This window comes from Onychostoma macrolepis, chromosome 05 (assembly GCF_012432095.1).
Source record: "Onychostoma macrolepis isolate SWU-2019 chromosome 05, ASM1243209v1, whole genome shotgun sequence".
NCBI lineage: Eukaryota > Metazoa > Chordata > Actinopteri > Cypriniformes > Cyprinidae > Onychostoma > Onychostoma macrolepis.
In genome coordinates, this window is record NC_081159.1 from 43,529,662 (window position 1) to 43,536,387 (window position 6,726).

Genomic DNA, 6,726 nt, shown 5'->3' on the forward strand with positions numbered 1-6,726 from the left:
AATACAAATTGTTATTTCTAACAGTAACATATAAAGAACACATTACATGCCCTGCGTCCCAATGTGCATACTATCCACCCTATCTGCCCTAAATAGTATTGAAAATTACTACTATCACATAGAATTTAGGATGGATAGTATGCACATTGGGACGCAGGCATAGCCTCTCTAACTTACTGTTAACCTGGATAAACTTGTGTTCTGATTAAAGCAACAAAAGCATTCACTAAAACAGAGGAAGAAGGACCTCAAACACCATGAGAGATTAAGTCTAACTTTAGACAACATTTTAAGTAAAATATTTAAGAATATTACATACTATTTAAGAATAATATTACATACCTGCAATATTGTGGTTTAACGTTAAGGGTAGCTAATGCAGCTGACGTTACCTGAGGAAAAAAAGAGCGCGAAAATAAGTTATTGTTGGATTCGGCACGTCGCAGACATTTACTTGGAAAAAAAAAAAGACCTTAAAAGATCAATTTTAGTACGAAAAGATCTAATTATGACAAAACATTACAAAGCCACACAGAAAGGTTACACAGACAGTAAATTAACTGAACTTACCCCTGTATTTCTGACCTAACGATAGTTCATACCTTTTTCATGAGGCGTTAAAATATAAAACTTTGCGCACGCACGCTCGCTCACACTCACACACACATAACTAATATATAGCCTATATTTATAACTTTTATATAACGATAAAGAGATTGCTGACATGATTGCTTTTGTCAACAAAAAAATGTAGGCGGCTAACGTTACTTCATTCACAGAATAATGCTAACTTTAACCCGCACAGCGACAGATCAAATATCACATTAACCGTGAAATCAGTGTGCTCTCACCACAGTTTATAAAAATAGAGGTAAGTAATCATATTATCATATTAATTTACCTTATAATCCTGTTTGCTGCCAGCTGCTTGACCGTCTGACGATGAGACGAGTGAAGAACCCAGAAAATTCGATGAAGAGGAAAAATAAACAAACCGGTTGGGTCAAAATAACCCAACCCAGGTGTTCAGTGGTGAAAGAACCCCTTGCAGTCATTTGACCCAGCACTAATAACCCAACTATGTGTTTACAGTACCGCAAACAACCCAGAATTATGACCCAGCACAATTAACCCAACAATGTGTTTACAGAAATAACCCAGCACTTTTAAGAGTGCACTCAATAAATGCCCCTTTGGGGATATTTCACTGCACGTCAAATCTGACCACACACACACACACAAGATTACATGTAATCTGGATTACATAATCAGATTCCAAAAATTCAGTACACTCTAAAAAATGCAGGGTTGTTTCAACCCAACTTTGGGTCAAATATGGACTAACCCATCTGTTGGGTTAATTTTTTTTTTTTAATAAAATATTTAACCCAAGTGCCGGGTTAGTCCATATTTGACCCAAAGTTGGGTGGAAACAACCCAGCATTTTTAAGAGTGTACTTGTAATTAGAGTAAGTTACATTTTAAAATACTCGTAATCAGACTACAGTTACTTTTTTGATTACATATTATTCACACAATAGCAATAAATTATTCATCATTTCTTGATTCTCTCTAATTCCTCTTTTTTATCTTTTAAATATTCCTTTCTAAAATAGTCTACCGCTTATATACACTCAGAAAGTCTTCAGTTTTGTGGACATTCATAGACTAGTCATTAGTCGGGTGGCGACAGCATTTGACCACTAGATTTAAAAAATCATTTCAGCTTTAAGAAGTGTTTCAACATTGCAACTACTGATGAACACATTCATTTTTATTTGAATTATCACTCAGTAGGTTATTTAACCATGTATTATTGAAAATGCACAAATTATTGTTATTTCTTATTTGCAGACATTCTCAAAGTTTTTTGTCATCTGAACTTCTTTCACCTAATAGCCTATATTTACTAAAGGGGTGGTCAATCAGCAATTCTGTAAAAGACAATATCTCCCTTTGCATTGAACCTTGAGCATCATAACTTTGCTGATGTTGTTTATGCTCAAACAGCAACATTATATACACGCTTACTAAAGTTGAAAAAGTGAAATCATAATCAATGACCCCTTTAAGTACCCCTGAGATTTTAAAATAAACCGTTCTCTGACAATGGCCATATGGCATGCAGTTAAACATAAAATATTTCTTCTTTTTTAGTAAGTGAATAATTTTGATTGTTATTTTAAAATGATTTATTTTAATTTTACATTTTTATGATTTAATGAAATTTTTGCCTTTCATTAAACTCACAAACCCCCTGCAGTTTCTTTACGAACTCCAGTTTGAGAAACCTTGATGTGACAATGTTTAATGCACTTCATGTTGTTAATTAAAATGAAAGGAATATATTTTCTCACTTTTTGTATTTTTACATCATTATGGTACAATATTATCCTGTTTAAATCAATGTGATAAACGAGTTAGGTCAAAAGTAATCTAAATGTAATCTGATTATATTACCTAAAATGTGTAATGTAATGGATTACGTTACTGACTTTTTGTCATGTAATCTGGAATCAGATTACAATTTGTAAGTAATCTACCCAGCTCTGTATATATATTATATAATAAATGTTGACTGAAATATAATTAAATATTTTAAAACATTTCTTTGATAACTTATTCTATTTCAGCTGGTTCAAAGTCAACATTTTAATTTAGTCTATATGTCCATGAAATTTCTCATTTTAATTTAGTTTAACTGGATGTACCAAAATACCAAATTAAAATAAATAAATAATTGAAATAAAAATAGACATTAAAAAGCTGTGCCTAATAAAAATGACAAAACCCTGCACAATTCCAAAAAGTTTAACTAAACCTGAAATGGAAAATATAAATTCAAAATGGTTATAAAAACAATAATAGTATCTCGATGTGTAACACATTTTGTTGCATCCAGCTTTTGATATTTTTGTACTTATATTTGCTACAAATTAAAGTCCATAAATGTTTGTTTAAAATGTGTTTATTGTTTTATGTTATTTCCTTTAGTAAGTTATATTGTATTTATACAGAGTCACCATAAATGGGTGCATCCCCTCTGAACAAATCTAAAAGATTTATTTTTTCTTAATGATCACTAATACAATTCACAGAAAGGTGGCAAAATTGTTATTTGTTAGACATATTCTACAAATACAGAAAAATGTATAATTAGTATCTGTAAAATACTTAAATTAGCCAATGTTGTTTAAACCTCCTTAAACTCCCTGGTTTTTAATGGGGATTTTTGCTCAATTTGTCTGTACAAAATCCCTGAAACTCAAGAGGCTGGGTGAAATACTTGAAAATACTTGTTCACTGAAGAACTTTCTCCTTTGGGAGAATGTATATAGTGATTGTCATGTATAACAAAATAACTTGTAAACAAAAGCAAGGCACTTGTCGGTAAAATCAAACAACACTACTCTACTTACTACACACAACTAATCTAAAGAACACACACACACACAACTTCAGAGGTTATATAAAACATACATGATAAAACTCAAACAGAGATAGTATGGCTTACTGGCATCACTTTAAAGACGGTTGCATATTCCAGTCGTAAGAGTGAGTTCAACTAGGTCGTTCTTGAGGCAATGGAAGATGCCTTGGAATGCTCAAAAGGGGAAGATGCCCTGGGGACAAGAAAGTGTCACAAGGTTCTTCTCATGCTAATTCTGGTCTTGAGATCACTATCACATGTATCCTCTTTCCTGTTATGGCCATATATTTTGTGTGTGATTGTCACGAAGTGTTGCTTGGCCATTTGGTTCCACAGAAGGATTATGTTTTGGGAACAATGAAGGGTCTTCTTCATTGTTCAGTTTTCATTGTTGCAGATAAAAGGGAAGACAGTTGATTAGTTTTAATGACCTATCACTGACTTAGTGGCAAACCTTGTTCATTTGGTGGACTCTGGTTCATAGTAAATCCTACATCACCCATCATGAAATAAAAGCTTAAAGTGAAGGCCTGTTTATTTCTGGGAGCTTCTCACTTGATTTTGAGTTTTCGTGTTACTTCTGCCATATTTTTACACTTTTTTTAATGTTTTTTTAATGCCATATTTTTACGCTTTTTAAAAAAGTTTTGTCTCACCTGTTAATAAATAATTGCCTTTAAATTGCAAGAGAATATTTTTATGTATTTTAATTCTGTAACTTTCAGGAAAGTGTACTCATTTTTGCAACACAACATGTAATTGCTGAGTTTGCTAATTTTCAGAGGGGTTTACTCATCTATGCTGACAGAGTAATGTTATTTCTGCACATTACGACAGAGTTATTTCTGCAGGGCTACTATGTTCTCTCTCCAATGAGTCTTTCCAGGACTCTCACTTAATATAGCACATTACTGATGTTATCATCTCACTTACACTTGCAGGCCGCTGTGGTGCTTGAGGCCCTGCCACTATTGATTTGTAGCCTACATAAGAAAAATAATTAAACCCATGACATTCAACAAAAGCAGTATTTAAAGAATAACAGCTGTGGTCGGGATCTTAATACACAAAGAAAGACAAATGATCAACTAGCCAGTCTATTTCAAATCAAATATGGGGTCAAGTTAGACGATTGGACATACTCTTTTCATGTATAGCATATAAAAGAAAATTACTTTTGAAGTAATAATTTTTTTAAAAGCCTGTCTTTGTACTTTATATAGTTGGAGCTTATGGAGAAACCTTCAGAAATGACATTGCCTCCCTTCAGAAAAATCTCAATAACTTTTAAAAAGAAAGTGATAGAATGACCATTCTTTCTTTTGTTTGCTGCCACCCAGTGAAATCAATAGAGATTTTCAACAGAGAGCTAGACCAAAAGTAGTCTCGTGTAGCCAGACCTTCAGACTGATGGCTGAAGGTCTGGAATCCATGGCAGCTTTCATTGGTCAAGGCCCGCCCATGAGGCCGTTTGACTGGCATGTCAAACAACCAATCACAGTTCGTTTTGTTCAGCATTACGTTTCGGGGCGTGGAAATGTCGCCACAATAACAGACCGGTGTGTAAAACTCTTTGACGTATTTTAAAGATTCTATGCCGTGAACTTTAAATATTTCACATACTTTTGAAAATCCAGAGTTTAGTTGATCCTGATAAGCGCTCGTCGTCACCGTTGTAAACACGACGGCTTTCTTTGTTTCCAGGCGGAACGTTAAATAACACGACACACCTCTCCCGGAAATCCTGTATAATTCAACCAATCCGACGACGACTTCAACACTTCTGAAGCATTTCCACTTTTGTGTGCCATATGCATCAGACGTTTAGTCAGCGGTCTGTGGGCATGACGTCTGAGGCTGAGATCAAACGGGTCCAGAATGATAGGCTCTCAAACTGAATTTAGATTTTTTTTTTTTTTTTAATCCAAATTTTGCCTGTTTATTTAAATGTTTATCCTGGAATTGTGAACAAAAACAAAACAAAACAAAAAATATGAATAAGTCCACTTATTTAAGTATATGTGGACTTCTGTAAAATTATTCAATTTCTTTCCAAGTATTCCAGTGTATCGGGTAAGGTGCTCCTTTTAATTCAGGTATTTCATTCTGACAGTAATCCAAAAAGTGCTCCAAGACGTTAAGAGGTTTAAAGGGGTCATATGATGCTTTTTTAAAGATCATTATTTTGTGTGTTTGGTGTAACAGAATATGTTGACATGCTTTAATGTTCAAAAAACACATTTTTCAAATACTGTACATGATTGTAGTTCCTCTATGCCCCGCCTCTCTCAAACGCGCCGTTTTCTACAAAGCCCCTCCTTCCCACAAGCAGTCTGCTCTGATTGGCCAGCTGAGCTGACCCAGTGCATTGTGATTAGCCGAACACCACAAGCACGCGTCAGAAATGTAACGCCCCTTACCATAATCGCGAACTTCAGCTTTCAAAGTAAATATAAAGACAGTTAATAATGTCCTTAGTTTTACCATCAGTTCAAGCCCGAGAGGGGAACAGATGCAGTGATGAAGCTCATATGTATTTGCAGTAACCTTACACAAGCCGCGGTTAAGACAGCTGACTCCACTGTGATGTGACCCTGTCTCTCTCTCTCTGTCACACACACACACACACGACGCGTTACTCTACACTGCGCATAACTCCGCATTTGAACAGTCATTAGCAAATACTTCAATGAATAACAAAACCTACTTATAGTCACTGATTCAGAAGCGCCAGATTGTCATAGCAAAGTCAGAATTGACCCCCTTTTTTTTTAGAAATAGCCTTTGTGCACAACCAGCCTTGTACTCTACTAGGTTCACAACTGTTGTCCATAAAATGCATTGCACAAATTCTAACATTTGGTTTGTGCTGTTCTGTTGTAAACAAATCTTAACAACGATTTCTAATTGCATCTACTTTCGGAAGGCCAAAAGTGATTTTGCTTTCGCACAGAAACACACAGCGTCTCCCTGACATGGCTGCATCAACACTACTGCAGTACTGAAACCACGTCTTCTTTCTTTGCGTGAACATTTGGGCAGTGTTACGCAAATATTTCCACATTGTGACGTAGACATGTTTGAATGAGACGTTTTAGCCCAGTCTGGATCAGCCTTCTCTTTTAGATAGAATAAATCATTTTGTGGGAGACTTTGAGCTTTGTAACTCTGCAGATCGTATACATGCACAAACAGCTACATAACACACTAAAGAGAAGGAAAAGAAAAAATCATATCATATGACCCCTTTAAACTGACAGACAGTGTCTGCTTCCTGAAAAATGCTAGAAAGACTG

At 35.0% G+C, this 6,726-nt stretch overlaps 1 protein-coding gene across 4 annotated transcripts in view; it reads right to left on the reverse strand.

The window, feature by feature from the left end:
• LOC131541377 (cytosolic phospholipase A2 gamma-like) overlaps positions 1 to 5,187 on the reverse strand; it is a 41,480-nt gene extending 36,293 nt beyond the window's left edge. The window contains exons 1-2 of one of the 4 annotated variants that reach the window (XM_058777082.1): positions 5,054 to 5,187; positions 3,515 to 3,623 (exon numbers count right to left, since the gene is read on the reverse strand). The gene's annotated coding sequence lies outside the window, so the exon portion shown is untranslated. Of the gene's footprint in view, positions 1 to 3,514; positions 3,624 to 5,053 lie in introns of those variants that run through there. The other 3 variants (XM_058777085.1, XM_058777083.1, XM_058777086.1) reach the window with 3 other exon arrangements.
• Between the last annotated feature and the right edge of the window lie 1,539 nt (positions 5,188 to 6,726).